This window comes from Balaenoptera borealis (genome assembly GCF_965194805.1).
Source record: "Balaenoptera borealis genome assembly, chromosome: 7".
In the NCBI taxonomy this organism is placed as follows: Eukaryota; Metazoa; Chordata; class Mammalia; order Artiodactyla; family Balaenopteridae; genus Balaenoptera; species Balaenoptera borealis.
The window spans coordinates 79,305,856-79,326,527 of NC_138864.1; the positions used below are offsets into that span (position 1 = coordinate 79,305,856).

The 20,672-nt window shown below is 39.0% G+C and overlaps 1 long non-coding RNA gene across 9 annotated transcripts in view; it reads left to right on the forward strand.

Moving 5' to 3' along the window:
* Nucleotides 1-20,672, forward strand: part of LOC309631789 — a 274,990-nt gene continuing 254,318 nt past the window's right edge. For all 9 annotated transcript variants that reach the window (XR_014246528.1, XR_014246529.1, XR_014246530.1 and 6 more), the window contains exon 1: nucleotides 1-20,672. This exon is cut by the window's right edge. This is a non-coding gene — a long non-coding RNA (uncharacterized lncRNA).

Here is a 20,672-nt window from a genome sequence, read left to right on the forward strand (position 1 = left end):
GCATTCTGCAAACTGCTACATTTTCACATTGTCCAGTCTGTTGTTTCTCTGTATCTAATAACTCCTTGAATAAAAATGTCCAGGACTTTTTCTTAAAAATCAGATTTTAATTTTTAATTTACATTATACTTTCATAATCATTTGGATTCCAATACCTTAATTATAACAAAATGGGCACTTGTTTCCAAAACATTTTGTGCTTAAAATTTCTTATTGGTGTGTCAACTTGTGTGTGTGTGTGTGTGTGTGTATTTATTCTGATTTTTTTAGAGAAATTTTAGGTTAGCAGTAAAATGGAGCAGACAGTACAGAGATTTCCCATATACTCTCTGTCCCCACGTATGCACAACCTCCCTCACTATCAACATCCCACATCAAAGTGGTACATTTGTTACACTAGACAAACATACATTGACACATCATAATCACTAAAGTCCATAGTTCAGTCGATGGTGTACATTCTGCAGGTTTTGACAAATGTAATACAGTGACATGTATCTACCATTACAGTGTCTTACAGAATAGTTTCACTACCCTAAAAATCCTCTGTGCTCCACCTATTCATCCTCCCTTCCCTCTAACTCCTGGCAACCTCTGATCCTTTAACTGTCTCCATAGTTTTGCCTTTTCCAGAATGTCATATAGTTGAAATTATACAGTATGTAGCCTTTTGGTGGCGTCTTTCACTTAGCAATGTGCATTTAAGGTTCCTTCACTCTTTTCATGGCTTGATAGCTCATTTATTTTTATCACTGAATAGTATTCCATTGTCTGGATGTACTGCAGTTTATTTATCCATTTACCTACTGAAGGTCATCTTGGTTGCTTCCAGCTTTTGGCAATTATGATTAAAGCTGCTATAAACATCTGTGTGCAGGTTTTTGTGTAGACATAAGTTTTCAGTTCATTCAAGGAACTACCAAGGAGCCCATTGCTGGGTCATATGGTAACAGTATGTTTTGTTTTATAAGGAACTGCTAAACTGTCTTCCCAAGTGGCTGTACCGTTGCATTCCCACCAGCAATGAATGAGAACTCTGTTGTTCCACATTCTTGCCAGCATTTGGTGGTGTCATTGTTCTGGAGTTTAGCCATTCTAATAGGTGTGTAGTGATATCTAACTGCTGTTTTAATTAACATCTCCCTAATGATGTATACTTTTTAGCCTCTTTTCATATGCTGATTTGCCATCTATATGTCTTCTTTGGTGAAATGTCTGTTCAGGTGTTTTGCTCATTTTTCAATTGAGTTGTTTGTTTTCTTATTGTTGAATTTAAGAGTTCTTTGTATATTTTGGATCACAGATATGTCTTTTGCAAATATTTTTTCCCAGTTTATGACTGGCCTTCTTATTCTTCTGGCAGTGCCTTTGCAAGGCAGAAATTTTTAATTTTAGTGAAGTCCAGCTTATCAATTCTTTCTTTTGTGACTTTGGTATTGTACCTGAAAAGTCTTTGCAATACTCAAATTTTCTCCTTTGTTGTCTTCTAAGAGCTCTATAGTTTTGCATTTTACATTTAGGTCTATAATCCATTTTGAGTTAATTTTTGTGAGGGGTGTAATGTCTGTGTGTAGATTCATTTTGTTTTGCATGTGGATGCCTAGTTGTTCCAGCACCACTTGTTGAAGACTCTCTTTTTCTCCATTTTATTGCCTTTGCTCTTTTATCAAAGATCAATTGACTCTATTTATGTGGGTCTATTTCTGAGCTCTGTTCTGTTCCATTGATCTATTTTTCTATTCTCACTATTATGAGATGTATCATGGGTCAGGGAGTGCTCCAAACTTTTGAAAGCAACTTCTATCAGAAGAATAAGAAAGGCTGAACATGCACATCAGTATATTTATATGTATTATTTATTATTTTTAACCTATATTACTATCATAATATTTAAGGAATGTTAGAGAGTTCTACTATTTTCTTCTTGTTCTCTTGCAATTGTATTATAGTATTTTCTTAGATCTGATACTTTTTTTCTAAATTCCTTTGAGCTGTTTGTTTTATGAATGTTAATTTAGTTGAAACTAGATTTTATTGTGTCATTCTACATATATGAATAAATGTTAAACCACTGGGCATTGCAGTATCTGGGGGTAAATATGTACCTGAGAATACCACTGCTAACTTCTCCATGTCAGGGAACCCCCCCCCCCTTCTTCCCTCAGGAGACCTCGAGATCCCCATGTAATATGTGAACTGGGAGATGGTGCAAGTGTCAATCTATTTATTAAGTATTAGCAAGATTTAATTTGTTTTTTAGATAAAATATAGAAATTATAATTATGTTTCTTTCATGCATCCTAAAAAATCATTGTCTTAATCCTAAAGTGCACTCATATTTCTGTGGCTCATGCACTCCCCTTTTGAAAACAAACTGAGGCAGTGAGAATACGGGCTTTAGAAATTCACACCAGAGTGTGAATCCTAACCTCACATCTTAATTGCTGTGTGACCTTGGGAAAATTACTTAACCTCTCTGAATTCAGTTTTTGCCATCTGAAAAATGGCAATAATATTATGTACCTTCCAGGATTGTTGCATAACATATGTGAAAGTGCCTAGAATATAGTAGGCATTCAATAAGTGCCCCTTCCAGTGTGGGTAGCTGGTCTCCTTGGCTATTCCTGAGTTCACATGCTAAAGAATATGGGTCTTTTAAAAAGATAAAATCATGACTCTCACATAAACATAAAATGAGCATGGGTCAAAGATTTATTTAACTCATTAGTTAATGAGGAGGCCCGTAAGATGTTAAAATCTGTTCAAAGGAGAATTAAAAGAACACATATAAATAGGCAGATAAAGATGCTGAAATGCATTTACAAATAAATGTTAAAATGGTCAGTGTTTACAGGCAATATCAACGGCATCTCTATAGGGCACAATTTGTATTTTTATGAGCAAATATCGGGGAGTCTGCTGGCCCTTATCTGGGTATGCCTTTCCTGTGCTTGGCCTAGAAATTCTTTTAAGTCAGTAAGCTCCAGGTAATTGTAGGGCTCATCTCACTTGTTTTTTGTCTCTCAGACGTCATTGCTGTTCATTGCCTGATTTCCAGTGTCTTGAAAACTGTTGATTTGATACAGTGTGTCTGTTTTGGTGGTGGTGGTGGTGGTGGTGGTGGTGGTGATGGTGGTGGTGGTGATGCTGGTGGAGGTTGTGTGTGTGCGTTGTTCGTTTCAGGCAGGAGGGTAAACCTGGTTCCTGTATTCCATCTCATCTGGAAGTGAAAGGCTGCTTCATTCATTCTGAATGCTATATAGTGTTCTCTTGTGGGACTGCCTACAAGCTGGCCATTGCCTCTCCCATCCATAAACATCTGGGTTTGTATCCAGGTTTTGCTAGTGTCAGAAGTGTACATGTACATTGCTGTACATGCTTCCTGGTGTATTTGTGGTAGAGTTTCCCCTGAGTTAGACCTAGTAGTGCTCAAAGATTTGGAGCCCTGGTTTAGGGTGGGAGGTCTAGAGCCAGGAATTTGGCCTGTGGATATTCTGCAGAAAACCTCTCATCTTCTCCTCTGGAGCAGCCTCTCCAGCCAGGGCTGCATCCTACAAGGAGGGCTTTTAACTACTCATCCTGCTGAGAGACTAACTGTCCTGGTAGTTGAGGTATCTACCATCAGCCAAGTCTGGAGGACATCCCCGACAGGGAATCTTCTCGAGAGTCTCCTCCAGTGTCATTGGGATTGCTTTGCTTTTCCTGGTGCAGGATGAGGACTGCTCATAAAGCAACTTTACCACACACAGAGACTTCTTGCTCCGCCTTGCCTGTCTGAGTTCTTCCTCTGGCTCTTCCAGACATGGAGGGCAGGGGTGGGCTAGGGAGCACTGGGATCAGAAATTTGGCCTCAAATTTTGTCTGGCACCCTTTGTTGAAATCTGACACACAGGCGATAGACTAACCTTGTGTGGGCTCACTATTTCTAAATGTTTGAGAACAAATAATAACAACAATCATTTAATTTTAGCTGTCATCTTCCTGTTCCTCTTTCTTGTTTACTTAAACATGTGGCCTGCAGACAGCTGGCAGGCTCACAAACAGAAAATGAAGATTGACTAGTTCTGATTGCCCCAGGGTTACGTCCTTCGTGAAGTCCTATGAGGAAGTCCTCTAACTGTCCCTAGCTGTCCCTAGCTGGCCTTTGCTGGAAAACAGTTAGAAATCCTTCACACTAGCTAACACCTAGTATGAACTTTGCTCTCCCTCACCAAATCCCAGTTTACTCCTTTCCACCCACAAACCACTTGAAGTAGAGTAGTGACAATGAGCCTGAGTTTCACTACTTACCAGCTGTGTGACCTTAAGCAATGTTTAAACATTTCCCCATCTATATAATGGGTATACTAGTTATTCCTATCTCATAGTAATTTTTGGAAAGATTAAATGAGATAGCTCCTGTGAGTACTTAGTAGAATGGTGGAATGTTTTAAGCACTCAGTAAAGATTAGCTTAGTGATTCTCAGCTGGGGTCAGTTTTGCTTCCAGGGGATATCTGACAATATCAAAAAACATTTTAAGTTGTCACATCTTGGGGAGGGGGTGCTACTGGCATCTGGTGGATAGAGTCCAGATGTGCTACTAAACATCTTACAATGCACAGGACAGTCCTCCCTCTAAAAAGAAAAAGAATTATCCTGTCCAAATATCAACAGTGCTGAGGTTGAGAAACCCTGGGTTAGCTGTACACATATTATTATTCCTGTGGACATAATACCTCTTTAGTCTGGATTGCGTCCTGGAGACCTAGAACACTAGATATGGAAGAGATATGAGAAATCAAATCCTATCATCAGGTGAGTAAGTTACCAAAACAAGTGGATGCTCTTGGATGTGGGATCAACTTGTACATCTGTTGATCGTAATTCCCTTGTCATCCTGTAATGTGTACTCAGCTTACTCTTTAAGAAAGAAGAGTCTAGGCTACCATGTATACATTAGCTCCCTTTATTCCTTTGATCTTAGAAGATAAACTACTGAGTCTCTAGGCTTCACTTTTTTCAATGAATCATGTTTATAATTTTTTCCCTTAAAAAAACAGCGTTATACAGACTCGTTATTTAAAGAGTTGCAATTAACCATTCTTCTTGACTCTGCTATGAGTCTGATTTCATTGAAAGTTAGACCAGACTCTATTGTCAGTTCAGCGTGGTGAGGCTGCCAACGTCTTGAAAGCTTTGTAGTCAGTTCAATTCACTGAGCACCATCCATTTGCCCAAACCAAGCTGGGTGCTAGAGAGATGGTAATGGGTAAGATGAATATATGACACCAGTCTACTGGGGAAGTTGGGGACTGTACAATTAATTACCAGTGTGGTACAATTAATTACCAGTGTGTTAAGTGTTATGAGAGGGGATAGATAACACAGAGATTTAATGGAGTCCTGGAGGTGCAGGAATACTTGCTAAGGAGGTGACATTTATGCTCGTCACATGAAGGATGAGTCAGGTAAGAGCCTACGGAGATTGGAGTTGAGGGAAGAATTGAAACATATATGATTAGGGGGTGTACTTGTTATAACTGATCTCGATTTAGAGTTTGCCATGTGGTTGTATAGTTTAGAGCACAGAAGAGGAAACCCTCTTGTACACGCATCTGGCTCTGCACAAGATTAGATAATATTTTAGGTTCAATGAAAAATCATTCTACTATTACTCTGAAAAGAATTTTATAACCTAGCAAAATAAGAACTAATTATGCACTCTTCTGCCTTTCAAAGTCCTCAAATGTTAAATGTCTTACACCTTCCTTCTGATGGGTTCCTTGTTTTGCTTATTTTGTTCAGCATAAATCAGAGCTAACACAATCCCATTTTTAATAGCTCTCTTTCAAAGTCTGTTGATATGCCAGTTGGTATGAACCATCCTAAATGTCCTCCCTCATGGGCAAGACCCATCTGTCAAGATCTACAAGATGATATTTCCTGCATATTATAGGAGACATTGATGTGGAGCTGAGTGCCCTGCCAAGGAGAAATCTGCTAAAGCTACATGCTAATACACCAATGCCCTGCAATCTCATCTTTCAGAATTGTCAGAAAACCACAGATCCCATAGACCCACAGTTGGTAATTAAGAGCAGTTCCTCCTGGTCTGACATAGAGGTAAGGTTTGCCCATGAGTGCAGGGTTGCCAAATTTAACAAGTACAAATAAAAGACAAATTATTTTTTAGTCTAAAAACACCACACATTTGTTATTTATCTGAAAGTCTTTGCTTGAAAAGCATTGTGAAATGTTAGAAGAGCTTTTGTTCATTTATTCACATTTGTGTCATTGCTCATGTGTTATTTTCTCAGTGATGCCTCCCCTGGCCACCCTATTTAAAACTGGGTAACTCCCAATGTCTCTTTCTTGCCTTTCTTCCCTCTGCAGTACATCAAATTATTTATGTATTTTGCTTATTGACTGTCTTCTCCCCTTGTAGGTAAGCTCGAAGTCATGGATTTTGGTCTATTTTATTCACTATAGTATCCTCAGGACCAAGAACAGGCCCCGTCATATGGGAGGTACTCAGTAAGTAGCTGTTTAAATCATTCATTCATTCATTTGTAAATGATTGTGGTTAGAAGCATAGACTCTAGAGACCCCTTGACTTGGATTTGAATTCTGACTCTAGAATATATCTGACATCTGTCATGTCAGCTGAGTTGTATCACTTTCTGTACATCAGTTTTCTCCTCTGGAAAGTGGATATAGAATAGTACCTCTTGGATGGATGTGCTAAGAAAAAGATAATGCCTGTAAAGTCCCTAGCACAGTGCCTGGAACACTGTAAGCATTCAATAAATGGAACTATTATCCATTTAACAAATATTTGTTGAGCATCCTTTCTATCTCTCAGAATGTTCTGGATGTTGGGAGGATCTCAGTGAGCAATACATGGTCTCTGACCTTAAAGAGATAAGAAACTAATGAGAAAATAAGCAGGAAACTGTCATAGGTCATAATGAATGCTGTAGCAGTGGTAGCAAAATGATCTATGGGAGCATTAGGAGGGCACCTGACCCAGAGATGGGTGGTGGGAAGAGTCAGAAAAAGTTCATGGAAGAATTGTTATCTATTTAAAAATAATATGTCTAGTTAACCAGAAGCAGATGAGATGGGGATGGGTAGGGTATAGAAAATATTCCAAGAAGAGGGAACAGTGGGTATCAGAGTCCAGAAGAAAGAGCGAGCACTTGACTTACGTGTTGGGGGAGGGCAAGCAGGGCAGTGTGGCTGGATCACAGAAAGAAGCATGAGGAAGAAGATGATGAGCCTGGGGACCAGCAGGTCAGATCATGAAGGATCTTATAAGCTTGTCAAGGAGTTTAGACTCTAACCTGGGGACAGAGGGCCATTGAGGCCAAGATTTACATTTTAAGAAGATACCTCTATCTGGAGTACTGGATTTGGGAGATTGAAAGTAAAAGGGAGGACAGTAGGGAGGTTTGGGAAATGATCCAGATACAACAGGATGGGGATCTGAAAGTTCCTTGGGATGGGAAGAAGTGTCGTAGATGATAATTAGAAGGTAGAATAGAGAGGATTTGAGCATTGGTTTTCTCACTGGATCTTACAGTAACTTTGTAAGAATCTCTGTTTTCTGTGGATATTTTTCCTTACAATGCCATTGTCTGATTTTGATATCTGATTTTGGTATAATGCTGACCTCAGAATAAGTTGAGAAATATTCTGTCATCTTGAATTTATTGGAGGAGTTTGTATAGAATTGTCATTATTTCTCCTTTAAACATTTGGTAGAATTCATCTGGGCTTGGAGTTTTCTTTCTGGGAAGGATTTTAACTACTAATTTAATTTCTTTAATAGATCTGGATTATTCAATTTATTTATTTCTTTTTGAGGGAGCTTTGATGGTTTGTGTTTTTTAAAGAATTTGTTCATTTTAGCTAAGTTGTCAAGTTTACATGTATAATGATGTTCATGACATTCCCTTGTTATCATTTTAATATCTGTAGAATAGTGTCACTTTCTCATTCCTGATATTGATACTTTGTCCTTTCTCTTTGTGTCATGATCATTGTAGCTAGAAGTTTATTAGCTTTATTGATCTTCTCAAAGAATCAGTTTTTTTCATTGATTTACTCTATTTTTTTGTGTTTCATTCAATTGATTTCCACTTGATTATAATTATTTCTTTTGTTCTGATTACTTTGATTTAATTTGCTCTTTTTTTCTAGTTTCTTAAAGTAGAAGCTGAGGTAATTGATTTGAGACTTTTCTTTTTTTCTAATAAAGGCATGTATTGTCATATATTTCCCTGCAAGTACTACTTCAGCTGCTTTCCACAAATTCTGATATGCTATGTTTTCATTTTCATTCAATTGAAAAAACTTTGTAAATTCTCTTTTAATTTATTTTATGACACATGGGTTACTTAGAAATGTGTTGTTTGACTTACAAATATTTGGGGATTTTCCTGATATTGTTCTGTTATTTATTTCTAATGTAATTTTATTGTGGTCAGAGAAAAAACTTTGTATAACAGAATTATTCTAAACTTATTAATACCTGTTTTATGTAACAGATTATGGTCTTAGTAAATGTCTATGTAAACTTAAAAAGAATGCATATTCTGTTATTGTTGGGTGGAGTGTTTTACAGATGTTAGGGTCAAGTTGGTTGATAGTTTTGTTCAACCTTTTATATACTTGTTAATTTTCTGTATAGTTTTTCTATCCATTATTGAGAGCGGGATATTGCCTCTCCAGCTAGTATTGTTGTATTATCTATTTCTGCCTTCAATTCTGTCTACTTTTTGTTTCCTGTATTTTCAGGCTTTGATGTTAGGTGCATGTATGTATAAATTATTTTATCTTCCTGATGAACTGACCTTTTTATCATTCTAAAACATCCCTCTTTGTTTCTAGCAATTATTTCATCTTTTACTAATATAACCACTCCAGCCACTGCATTGGAACATCTGAAACACAGTTATTATAACTTTTAATGTCCTTGTCTGCTGTTTCTAAAATCTGTGCTAGTTTCTTGTCAGTTTCTATTGATTGATTATCCTCTTAATTATAGGTAGTGCTTTTCTGCTTCTTTGCAGACCTAATTTTTTATTATAAATCATACATTATCTATCTCTCTATTTATCTATTGATCTATCAATCTATCTATCTATCTATTATACATTTTACCTTGCTGGGTAGAGGATATTGTTGTATTCTTAAGAATAATCTTGAGCATAGTTCTTGGATACAGTTAAGTTACTTGGAAACAGTTTGATCCTTTTGGGTCTTGCTTTTATGATTTGTTAAGCAGGTCCAGAGCAGTGCTCAGTCGAGGTCTAATTATCCCCTACTGCTGAGGCAAGACTCAACCCAATGCCCCTTGAATTATAGGTTCTCCAGTCTAGTTGGTGGTAGCAGGCACTACCTCAGCCTTGTGTGAGACCGGGGCACTATTCCCTCTTACTCTTTTGGATAGTTCTTTCCCCAGCGTCAGATACTTTCCTCACATGTATGCACTGACCTGTACTCTAATTGAATACTCAACAGGGACTTGCCGTATATCTCTAGGATTCTTCGTGCACATCTCTCATTTGCAGTACTCTGTCCTGCCAACAATACTCTCCTTGGACTCTTAGCTCAACTCAGGGAGTCCCTTGGACTCTTCTTGGGTTACATCTTTCCTGGACCATTATCTAGAAGCTTTCTCAATGCAGAAAGCAGTGGCGATAATAGGACTCACCTCTTTTTTCCCCTATCTCTCAGGGAATACTGTCCTTTGTTGCCTGATGTCCACTGCCATAATCACCATTGTTCCATACATTTTGTCTTTTTTGGAGGAGAGGGAGTTTTAGGCAGGGGGTAAGTCTGGCCCCCTGTTACTCCATCTTGGCTGAAAGTAGAAGTCCCTCCTATATTATCTGAAAGCTGAAAAATTAAATTATTTTACTCATAATTTAATATTTACCTGTAAAAGATAAGAATACTTTAAAAATATACAATCACAATACCATTTTCTTACCTTTTAAAAACTGATGATGATTTTTTAAATGTACCTTATTCAATTATCTCATAAATGTCACTTTATTTTCACCATTTGCTTGAATCAAGATCCAAATAAGGTCCACACCTGGGTTTTGTTGGTGCACATCTTAAGTCTCTTTTAATATGTAGGTTACCCCTCCATCTATCTCCCTCTTCTCTCTCCATACCTCACTCTCTCCTTGTTTATTTTTTCAGGAGCCAGTCTTTGCCTTGTAGAGTTTTTGCTACAGTTGTGATTTTGCTGACTACACCACCATATTTCTCCAGGCTTTATTTCCTACAAATTATTAATAGATCTAGGAGCTTGATCAGGTCCAGGCTCCATGTCATTTTAAAATGTGCTTTATTAGCTCTTTATATTTGAGCTAATTTTCATTAAATTCCTGAGAAGGTCACAGAAAGAGACATGCCTTTGTGAATCTGTTTTTTTATTTACCACATCTAACCTTGGATCACTTAGTCATCTCTAAAAGAAGCCATTGGAATCAGTGAAAAAGTTAATACAGGGAAAGAGATAGCCCAGAAAATTTACAAATATACTGAGCTAAAATTCTGAGCTGAATGCCCTAGAAAGGACATAGCAAGGAAAACTGGATATGGCTGAATTGAGGCTGGTCTGTGAATTTAATTTCAGATTTTATTATCTTAATTTACACATTCATAAAAATGAAATAGGTCATTATCAAGCACTTAATTTTCAGTGTAAGCCATAAAAATGTGTACACATATAATACAGCCTGAATTATAGTTAAGACTTTCATTCCAGTCTCCAGTGATTTGGCACCTATAGGATAAGACTGTGGTGAAAAATGATTATTAGTCTTCTTCCTTCACTCACCCACTTATTCTGTTATATAATTAGTCAGTAATTTAGTCATACATCCATTCATGAATGAAAGTGGCAGACACAGGGCATACACTGATTTGCTTTGAAGGCCTCAGTCTCAAGGGAAGACAAGTGAAAAACACAAACCACTGACTTATAAAAGAAGGTTATTAAAAATTGCTGTGGGAGTCCAAAGAACGAAGTGACTTTATCTACCATGCAAACTAAGGAAAGATGATCTTTTCTCTGTTTTCTGAATTTTACTACTAAAGGCACATATAACTTTTATCTCCATAAAAGAAAAAGTTTTAAATCTGTTTGCAGTAGATGCTCTCAGAGCTACTTTCTAGTCCTAACATTTTTTCAGATTCTGAGTTCTGGGACCTCTGAGATGGATTCTGTTGGTCAGGGTGACAGTGTCAGCCCAGGGATATAAATATTTGCAGGAATGGTTGTGATTCAGGGTAGTTAAGAGAGGGAAAAACAAGCAAAAGGTCACAAAAGCCAGGGATGAGATACAAAGAGAGCATGAGCCAGATCTTAAAACCCCATCAGTAAGCAGACTGGTCTCTGGGAGACACCAAATTCAGGGGCATAAATACAAGAGTCATCATTTGTATGTGTTTCTGAGATCAAAGTCTATAGCTAATATTTATAGAGCACTTACTGTATTCCACATACTCTTATATGTTTTCACTTATTAGATCCTTACAAAAACCCTATGGGATAGGTTTTATTATTAGTCCCGTTTATCAAGTGAGGAAACTGAGGTACAGGGAAGGTAGGTGAGTCATAGCTAGCATGCGGCAGAACTGAGATTTGAACATCTGATGCAGAGGCTACTCCCTTACGTATATATGAAGGAGGACAAGTCTTAAGAACACTCAGCAAGCTGGAGATTCAGGAGAGCTGATAGTGTAGTTCCAGTCTGGGTCTGAAGGCCTGAGAACCAGGAGAGTTGATGGTGTAAATATCCAGTCTGAAGGCTGGTAGGCTTGAGACCTTAGAAGAGCCAATGTTTCAGTTTGAGACTGAAGGCAGGAAAAAAAATAGTGATGTCCCCAGCTCAAGGCAGTCAGGCAGGAGGCGTTCCCTGTTATTCAGCCTTTTTTATTCAGGTCTTCTACTGAGTGGTTGAGGCCCACCCACATTAGGGAGGGTAATCTGCCCTATTCAGTCTATCAATTCAAATGCCAATCTCATCCAGAAATATCCTCACAGGCACACCCAAAGTAATGTTTGACCAAATATATGACATCCCTTGGCCCAGTCAGTTTGACACATAAAATTAACCATCACAGGTGGACCCAGAATCTTCCACCATCACTGATATCCAGCCACATCCTTCTGTAGTCACACCCTGTGCAGAATTTGTAGCACTGGATTTGTTGTAGTGGCAAAGGGGGTATAATTTGTGGAGCCCATAATTCTACCAGCCACTTCTCAGCCCTGTATGGGCTTATGTCCTCCAGGTGAGCTGACAGTGGTCCTTACCAAAGGATTCACTATAAATTATAGCATCACATTATAGGTTTTATAATTAACTTTGAAATTGTTATTCCAGAAGTGACAGGGGTCATGATTTCATAATTGGTGAGATGGTAGTGGCAACACATTTCCTCCCAAATTCAGTCACATGAAAGACATAAGTCAACCTGCGGAAGGTATATGTGTATGGGGATTTTTTGTGTATATGAGCATGATTAGGCTTTCAACTAGCATTTTAGTTTCAGAACATAAACTAGCCTAAGCTGTTCCAAAATCCAACAGGATAAGGATGAGGAGAAGGAACCTCTGTACACTTGAAATAAACTTACTAACTGACATCAGGCTAGGACTGCCCTCTGAAGTGAAGTGAAGGTGATGTAACTACAAGGCAAATAAATTGCAAAACAAAGCTTTGACTCAAGCAAAGACAGAGGATTTTTAAGTGGTGACAAAAAACTGAAACTTTGGAAGACCTTTGACAAAAGAGTATCTGTTAGTTTTTCTTTTAAGTTAACAATGATAGAAGAGAACAGAATAGTAGCTCCAAAAGAGAATTGTCTGGATATCAAAGGATTAATAGAAACCTTTGAGAGAATTGACCTCCCAAATGTTTCTGCAAAAATGACCTTCTTAATGATCATGCTGAGAAAGTAGAATATAACTCAAGGAGCTATATGGAAAAATTATACCTCTCCCTCAAAAATAAATAGACAAGGTCACAATTGATTAATTATTTGTTCTAAAAATTAGAAGTTGCAATTGTGAGAAAAAATTTTATAAATACAATAAACTTACATTTTATAGTATTTAGTTTTATTTTGAAGACAGGGTCACAATCAAAACTTAAAATTTTGAATCTCATTTTAGGTAGATCTGATTTACCTGGAATTTCTTTTCCTTCACCATCTAATCTTTGGATAACAAAATTCTTTCTATCAGCCATGCCCAAATGGAGACTACATTTGAACGTGTGTTACCATGTTACGGTGACTATGATTATAAGTTACTAGAAGTTAAGTGTTTGCTCACATTTTCCAGGCCTCAGAGGTAGCAGTGTCTCTTTTCCGTGTATCCTCCAGGATCATGTTTTCTTCTTGGTTTACCTCATATATTCTCTGGTGTATTATAGACTTTCCTTCATAGCTTGTATTCTTTGGTTGTCCATTTCTAGATAAGAATAAGTCAAAAGGAAGGCTGCCAAGGGCTCTGCATGTAGGATGACAGACCACTTTAGGGTAAAATGGTCAGGAGAAGTTCTTTGTACTATGAGCCCTTCTCTTCTAGTCTGGAGCCCCTTGAGGCCCACCCTTAACTCCTTCTAATAGCACATGTCCTAGTTATAGTTCTTCTCCTCTTCTGAGAAAACAGGCCTGAATCTGGAGTAAAAATGCTGTATGGTTTTATTTGTCTTCTAATCTTGCCTTCTCGTGCTATTATCTCCTTCTTACTGAATACTATTGCTTTTAAGCAATAAAAAAGCAGACTCTAAAGAGTTCTAGTCCAGGCTGTCTCTAATTGGTTATGTGACCCCAGACTGTAATGTAACCCATCGGGACCTCAGGTCCCTTATCTGTAAAGTGTATGGACTGGCCTAGATTTCCACCATCACTTTCAGCTTCCTAAGTCTGTGATCCTAGATGAAATTCGTAAGGCATTTGTACGAGAGATTCTCCATTACAGGTCCCCACTCCAGCCGCTCCAGAGTGGCGTTCGCTGTGTGACCACCCCCCAGCCAGCTTCTCCAGCTCTGCTCTTTGAGCCCTAAGCTTCTGTAAAACTGGAAGCTCCCCTCCCCTTGATGACTGTGCCCTCTTCTTCCTGCTTTCCTACTGATCACTCCCCCTTGGCCTACTCCCGGCTTCTTGAAAATGATTCCATCGTGCCAAATAAATTCCAAGGCCAAGTCCTCTCAAATTTTTTTTTTTTTATAAGCTTCTTACAAGGGAGAGATTTTTAGCTTCCTGGAGTAGTCAAGAACGTTGCTAATTCACTTTGGCGGGCCTCCCTTTTCCCCAAATCCCTAACTTGTTTGGACCTTAACAACGGCCCATTGAAAGAATGAATGAAATAAATGGATGTGCAAAATCAATTAAAGAAAACGAGAGCAAATGCCTTTGAATATCATGTATAAGAAATTGGCTAAATTTTTAAAAGAAATCATTATGTACAAAGAGAATGCAGGGAGAGCAGGTTTAAAAAATGCCAGACAGGGAAAAATAAGTTCAGATTCCTAAAAGTTCTCTTCCTCTACTTCTCAGAGGTACAGAAAGAAAAGATTGAGACCCACACGCATGGCCAGATTGAGACCAGGTGCCAGTTCTAGGGCAGCTTGAAGTGGGTCAAAGCGATACTCGGTTTTGTCAGGACATCAACAAAACTGTGGAGCAGGTCGGACTGAACTCTTGCTAAGTCATTAATTCCCTCTTTGCTCTCTCCCTTTTATCTTCCTGGGTTTAATTGTAAATTATTCCTCATTCTTCTGGGCTCTGTTTTCTTTTCTTGAGTTTGTCCTGGTGATTACAGCCCCAAACAAAAAGTACAAATGCTAGATTTCCCCTTGTGAAATTAAAAGTAAAAAAAGGCCACGATGTTGCATTCAAAATAAACAAGCATTGCTGAAAGCCACCTGGTTATTGCTGTGGTTACTCCTGGTAGGGATTTTTTAAATTGCATCTTTAGGCAAATAGTGCAATAGGTTAAAAATGCCAATAAATTAACTTCAAAGAGTTTTAATTAAGAGGAGGAAAATAAAGAGTCAAATAAACACCTGGACCATTTACATAATCTGATGATCCAAAATAGATACAACTTCTCTCTGGGATGGTTTGATTTCCCTTGCAAGTTTTGGAACACGTAGTCAGGGACAGGGCAACCTGAGGCTGAAGTCAAAATGGTTTTTAGTGCCTGGATGCATACAAGGACGAGACAGCAAACAATTTCCAGAAGAGAAATCACACTGCATTTAGCCTGGCCATCCGTGGTTCCATATAATAACAACATCACTCACACATAACTTTGTTGCAGTGGCTGATATTAAGAAAAATTGTTGCTTGCAATATGACACACAGGGCTGTCAAAATCACACATACATGGCCTTTGGTCTGAAAATTATTTTGTTTTTATAGCATCAATTCAGCAGTGAAAAGTTCATAAATTTGTATTAGGAATATGAGGGCCACATTACATCACGAGAAGAAAGCAAAACCCTGTTAGTGAGAAAATGTCGGTCCATCTTCCAAAATCAATGTCTAGGCCCAGCTCATGAGTCAAAGGGAATTTTCTAGAAATCAATGTTGGATATAGCTCATGTTTTGAAAAGGTGAGGTCTTCAAAGGGGATTGATTCAATATTTCTGATAAAGGTGGTTGCCCAACCCTCTAAAATGACAGAGTCTTAATTGCATCCATGTAGAAGTTTAAAGCTCTTAGGAGAAAATCGTCTTGGACTGAACTGGATAAACTTTGAGGTCCAAAATGGAGAGGTTTATCTCAGTGAGAGAACTGGGTTATTGTTTAGTAAAAGAGAATGATGGGTAGTATTATCAACCTAATACAGTAAGTTCTGCTTTTAGGAGAAGTTTGAAAATAAACCAATAAACTGAAACCAATAATTTCCTTGTAAGATAAAAACAAGTAGAACTAAGTCTCAACACCAATATCAGAAAAGTCACTGGGGAGAAGATTTCTATGTGGATATAGGTTTGGGGTTCAGCAAGAAACTGAGGAGCAGCCAGCAGATGAGCAGTGACAATTTGTTGATACTTTGTCTCTCTATCGTGTGCTGAAAAATCTCCTTTTAGTAAGATCCAGCAAGAGAATATTTATGTCGAACGCTTCCTGCTCTGCCTCTGTGAGGGTTATGAAAGTAGAGAATGGAGAACTTTCTTCTTAGGTTTCTCTTTGTTTTCTTCATTGTTGAGTTGAAATAGCCAGTGGGCAGGAATTGTGATTCTTTTTCATGGAGCAGCTGCACTTAAGAAGAGCTGAATTTTTGGACATTAGGTGGAAAATGGGTGGAATCTGCAAAGTAATTGCCCTGGAAATGGAAAAGCCCTCTAGTGCATCAGGAGTTCTGGTCCCCACAGCAAGATGAGTCCAAATTAGCATATGTCTTCTTCACTCACTTCAGAGTCAAGAGACCAAGAAGGAGCCAGACATTTAAGCCCTTCTGACTTAACCGTCTCCTTGTCTTTCCCTTAAAGGACATAATCCACAGCTCCTGCAGATCTGACTGGGTGGGCATTTTTCTGACCATCACTATGGAGTGCTCCTGGGGCACATTCCTCCACCTAGCCTCCCTTCACCCCCATGTGGAATAGATGAAGGGGACACTACAGACAGACTCAAAGCCTTTGTCAGCTTGTGTTCTTGTCTATCACTTGGCAGGGACCCAGCTCACTTACTACTTAGAATCTGTCTTCAACCTGCTAAGTGGCAATGTGCCTCATAAAGACAAGGTTCGGCTCTGGAGGGAGCAGCTTCAGTTGAGCAGCTGCCTTCTGCTATGTGCACAGAGTACATGAGTCATATGGATATAACTGCAACAGGTAGGGGCTGTCTTGATCAGGGGATCCTGAAAGTAGCATAGGGATCAGGCATCCTTCTGATGCTCACAAGATGATTTACACACGTATCTGCAACGTGCCCCGAAGTTCTCTTTTTTAGGAATCAAAGTGTTCCAAAGTTCCCCATTGCCAAGCTCCTTTTGCTTCAACTTGAAAGTGATTGAAGATATTTATCTGAGCCAGATAGAACGTAAAGGTGGTGCTGCTGTTATTGTAGAAACTATCAGATCTATTCCATAGGGACTTGCGGCATATAAGAAAAGAATCTGAGACACTTCCGTTAACCCACTTCCCTTTTTCCTAACAAGAGACCCCCACACATAAATGAAATAGGATGGATGTGGCAGAAAATGGAATTGAACGAGCAGACACCTCACTGTAAGGAAACACACCTCTCTGGTTTAATGACTGGGCAAGAGTTTTCAAGGCAGCCTCTTTTGGAGAAAGACCAGATACTTGTTTCTTGCATCTAATAAGCAGCATCCCATTTGTGAAAACCACACACACTTCTGTTTCTTAGCAGGTAGGAAAGCACACTGTGCAGCTAAAATTATTTTCATTTATGCTACATTCTATTGATACAGCTGACCTTTATCTTGAAATATTAGCAGCCCAAGGGCTGTAAGGAGTCCATAATCAAAGAAACAGAAACATTCAAATCTAGCCTTGCAATAGTTTTATGCAGGGTAAGAATTAGGGGGAAGAGCAGAGGAAAGAAAGATTCTTTGGTTCCCAAGAGGGCATTGAGTATGACAGCTCCACTCTCCACCTAATGGTTATCCATTAAACAGAACAGAGTTGATTGTCCTCATTTACCCTTGTAATGGCATCAGGAGAAAATTGTACACTTATGTCTCTACTTTCTCCTACACTTGTGCCTTCACCTACACTTACACCTGCACTGCATGCTAATCTCTCAGACTAAAAAAATAGTGGATCTACTAAACTAAAAATCATATCAGGAACGAATTCAACTTCGGAGGTGAGAGTCTGAGAGAGAATGAGTAGCTGGCTAGGGGAGAAACAGAGCCCAGATCCTCCATTTCTTGTTCTTTCTCTGTGTGAAGGAACTACATGATGGGCCAGATCACAGGGAAGCAGGGAGGACTATTGGGACCATGAGGCCCAAATGCCACTACTCCTTGTTGCTTATGGGTTACAGATGTTGAAATCTATGAAGAGAAATGGAGAGACTTCAGCCCCCTTTATTTCCAGGCTCAGGTAGACTTAGGTCAGCAGATGTCAACTGCCTTTGGAAACATGATCCAGCAGGTGTGCAAAACACAGAAGCTATGGCAGAAAGCCCCCTGCCCTGGCACACATGGCTTGTTCCTTTAGCCCTTAGGATTCTCCCTGCTTCTACCACTTGCCAGTCAAGCTGTCAGGTCAGAGGAACCTGGATGAGAGGTATGTCACTGCCCCAGTAACTGCTAAGGAAATTCCAAGTTACACATGGTTTGTTGGGAAGGCAGACTTTCTTAACCTTAGGCAAGACGGCTGGGGCAGGGACTCGAGCTGAGTGTGCATCCTGAGAACACAGAGGCTTCTTTTCCTCTAGTGGGCTGCAGAGTTGGGGCCGAGGATGTGGAAGCAGTCTGTAAGCCAAGAGCACCACACAAATGAAAGGTCTTCCTCTTATTATAAGGGTTTGGGGGGAATGCAGTGGGAGAGGATCTGGCCCCTATAAAGGATTTTCCTTGTGAACATCAAGGAATTGGCAAGAGGGGTGGTGGGAGGAGGACAAAGGTAGAGCTTAGGGTGTTGGCTCTTCCTCAGAGGCACTTTCTTTGCATTTTCTTTGCTGAGAATCAAATCCAGAGGCTCCAATGATACTGATTCTCATTTTTATCACTGTTTTATTATTCAGGATCGGCTCAGTGCTTCTTCCCTGCTGAAGTCATTTGGGTGAAGACGAAAAGTGTCAGGTTAATATCTTGATGGAGACAAGCCCCTGTCTATAACCAAAGTCTTGGTGGGCAGATGTGGTGCCAGCTTGCTGTTGTAGCCCTGCCTCCATGTGCCATTGTAGCAAGGGTCAAGGCTGTCCCTAACCTGTGGGGCTTGGCATTTCTGGGTGGAAGGGACAGTGGAAAGAGGTCTTCTTTCAATGTTTCCATCAGGTTAATTCTGGCTGTGCTCAGAATGCTTAAGAGCAGAGCAGACATGTTAGAGATTTTTAATAAACACATTGGAATGAACAATACTGTGCTTGATAACGTTAGTTCCAGGGGTTCCAGCTGAGTGTCAGTAAGAGGGACAGCTATGATTGTGACACAGTATGTCACTACTCGCTGACTGTAAACCCAAACCTGGCTCAACCTGAATAGAGAAAGGGAGCATGGAAAACAGGAAAAGCAAATTAAACAAAGAGCATTAAAAGAAACTTATCTGTTAAAAAAATTATGGGCACTTAATGATCAAGGGCTCCCTATTGGGTGCCTAATAATAATAATAATAATGGTAAATAACCAATAATTATAGCTGCTACAAAATTTTTCAGAACAAAGGGGAGAAGCTAACATTTCTTGAATGTACTTAGTGATAAACAGAGGCATCAATTTATGATGTGTGGGTCAAATGCTGCTCAACTGCCTGAATAGTTTAGCAAAAATCTTGTATGTATTTGTAAGGCCTGTAAAACATCTGAGAAGTTTGGTCTAAATGTCTAAAAAAATAAATGCACTTGTAAAAGATCGGTTATTTTCTAGTACAAGGGGGAAAAAAGGGTTTCAATAGCCTTAGTGAAATCCAAGGAAAAGTTTGCATACCATCTTCATTTCTTCATTTATTAGTAGAGTCTCTGCAGTGAACTTTGCAAGCCAGGATAACTCTATGTTAAGATAGAGAATGTAATCAAGATCACTAATCTTCTTCCATTTGGTCTTAATCATGACCAATTTATGGGATATTTGTCAGAGTGGGAGCAAAGAGTGCATCACAAAAAACTTTTAAACCCTCCTAGGTGGTAGAAATTGTTGAAAAGTTTTGTTTCATTGATACTTCAGATTCATGGGAGTTTTAAGAATTAAAGGTTTCTGAGACAATTTATTTGTTTATCTCCAAATTCATAAAGTTACTTTTTTTGCTGATGTGGCCCAGCATCCAAATGCTGAAGGAAAGTTAGAAGAACTCTGAATATCCTTCCTTCCTTTCACATATCAGCAAAGTCAAATGAATGTGTGGATGGAGCAGTTAACAACCAAAGCCTGAATTTATTTCCCTACATCCTCAGCTAGGAAAGTCAAATAGCTAGAGAGCTATTTGTCGTTGTCGTTTGTTTGCTTTGTTAAACAAGTCACAATTTCAGAAGTGATTCACAGGCTGGTGTAGGTTTGAGGTTGTATTTAAATTTCTATAGCTCCTCTTGGAGAACAATCTCAGATTTGTCTGAATTATGGAATAACTGGTGGCAAAGTGTCAAGAAGTACTGATTAAGCTAAAAATTTCCACAAAGGAGACACAATGTCCCTGGAATTTTGGATATCAAGCTATGAATCCAAGAACTATCACCAAATGTTGGGCCACAGGGTCCATGTCTGGGCACTGTTTGAGCTCTCTGGGCTCTGGGCAAGGATAGTCTCTCATAGAGCCATTGATCATGATGAAAATCTGGCATCAGAACTGAGATGCTTCCTGCATGAATATGCCTCCTAATTCTAGAGACCAGTTCTATCTGTTAAATGCTAGCTATCGCACAAGTTGCAAGTTGCCCACCATTGGGAAAGAGAGAGAGAGAGAGAGAGGTGCAGAGAGGCGAAGGAAGGAAGGAAGGAAAGAAGGAAAGAAGAAAGAA